Source organism: Staurois parvus, unplaced genomic scaffold (assembly GCF_062004578.1).
Source record: "Staurois parvus isolate SC_StPar_1 unplaced genomic scaffold, SC_StPar_1.0 ptg000165l, whole genome shotgun sequence".
Classification (NCBI taxonomy): domain Eukaryota; kingdom Metazoa; phylum Chordata; class Amphibia; order Anura; family Ranidae; genus Staurois; species Staurois parvus.
The window spans coordinates 7,285,429-7,287,834 of NW_028317961.1; positions in this window are offsets into that span (position 1 = coordinate 7,285,429).

The following is a 2,406-nucleotide window of genomic DNA, read 5'->3' on the forward strand; positions in this document are numbered from 1 at the left end:
CATAGGCACTTCAGGCCTAAATCCCCCCCCCCCCCTGCTGGGATCCATTCCCCAGGACCTGTTTAGCATCCTATTGGAAGCACCTTGTCAGTTATTACTGTGCAGGGTTCAGTATACGCAGGGTCCAGTGCCGACCGTCCACATTACAGGCAATCACCCATGTGCGGTGCATGTACTATTCTTCTGAGTGGTTACTTCTTAAGAAATGGATAAAGATAGCACCAGTCCCCCGATCCCCATTGGAACCACAGAGAATCTGTTAACATTGTGCAGAGAGTTGCTCAGCAGTGACCATCACATTCAGACACTGACAAAAAAGATACTTCCTGGAGGGGTTATATAGAAGTAGACTTCATGTCTTTTTGCCAGTGTCCAACAAGATGTAAGTGGTGCATAACCCTATGAGTAAAGAATAATAGAGCTGACCTGTGTCCCGCGGTGTACAAAATAAAATTTATTTTGTTATATGTGAGCTTTAAACAAAAAAAAAAGTAACAAAACTAAATAATAGACAAATTTTGCCAGTGAAATTTTAAGAAACTTTTTTTGTTTACAAGCAATTTATTGAGTGGTATTACATGTACAGATAAAACATTGACAATAAAATTTTTTTTCAAAAGTGTCGTAAACTGTCATATCAATAAATTAAAAATGGAGTACAATTCAAACACATTAAAAAATATTAGTATCACCCCTATCTTAGTGAATACAAGCGGTACATGCATTTCATAATGCTATCAATAAACATCAATTATCATTCATATATTTTGTCATTCTTTGTATTCACCATTGACACAATATATGAATGATAATTGATGTTTATTGATAGCATTATGAAATGCATGCGCCGCTTGTATTCACTAAGATAGGGGTGATACTAATATTTTTTGATGTTTGAAAGAGAGTATAGTGGCAGCAAAATATTTAATATTGTATTTAGAAGCTAATATATATTATTTTGTGTCAGGCGCAATATAGTGACATTTGGATAACAGTTTTAAGGTGGTCACTTATAGAACATATAAATCAAACACATTGCCTAAAAACATCCTTAGCAATTGGGTGGTAGTATCAAATAATGGAATAAATGAAAATTATACAGAAAACTGATCTTGGTTAGAAGCCCAAACATCCCATTTAGCATGACGTTTGAAGGAGATGTACTGTATGGGATAGGCTAAATAATTAATAAATATTGCCATGGTCACGAATCACCCATTATTTATTTCCTCCCTTCTTTTGTTTTTCCAGCAGGAGTACTTCATCTGTCACGTATGTCCCAGTAACAGTTTGTATGCTGTTTGAAAGTTTAGACTGGGTTACAACTTCAGCAATCTTCCCCCTCTTTCTGTCCCTCCTCCACTGGGAGGTGGCCATGCTTAGTGAACAGGCACACACCTGAGAAGTAAACAAGTTCAGGCACTGAGCTATTCCTCTGCATAAAAGTGGAATAATACATAAGTGATATAGACATGGCTGGATCTAGGGGGAAGTGTTGGTGGGGGTTCCCCCCTCAGATTTCAGTTGTGCCCCCCCATCTTCCATGGATGCTGTACCCATTGAGCTCCTTCTCACATCCCCCTACTGCATAGTCTGGGCACAGGCAGCACAGCTCTTCTCCCTCTCCCACCTTCTCTCAAACAGTACAGAGCTCAGATTGATTCTCTTACAGACAACCTCTATCTGCACACTGTTTAGCTGCCTGCTAGGCTGCAGTTCTGAACTGGGAAGGTCCAAGATAAGAATGGCTATGCAGTATAGAATCCAGCTACACAGTGTGCAGATACAGGCTGTCTGTAAGAGAATTGATCTGAGCTGTGTGTTGTGTGAGAGGAGGAGGGGGAGAGGAGCTGTGCTGTGTGAAGTCTCAGGAGCAAGCAGACAGCCCAGAGCCAGCATCATTCAAATAGAGGAGAAGGAAAGGGAGAGGATATAAACAAGACTGTCAGCATGAAAATCCAGAGAAGACTATAGCCCCTCGCGCAGGTATTTACCTTGATTTTAATAAAAAAGAGTGGACTTGTAAGAGGGCTGGAAAAAGTTTTATATATTAGCAACTCACAAGGAATAGGCTAAAACAAGAAAACCAACACTTCTCTTTTAAACAATTATTTATAATGATACTGAAATTACATTTCTGATACGAAGCATGGCAAAGTTATTACAAGCAAAATAAAGACTTTTTAAAGTGTGGTGATAGGTTGTCACCTGTGCAATAACTCCATCCATGAAATTTCCTTGCTACTAAATATTCCACGGTCAACTGTTAGTTGGTATTATGACAAAGTAGAAGCAACAAGGAACAACAGCAACTCAGCCACCAAGTGGTAGGCCATGTAAAATGACAGAGCAGGGTCAGTGCATGCTGAAGCCAACTGAAGAACTTGCCAACTGTCTGCAGAGTCA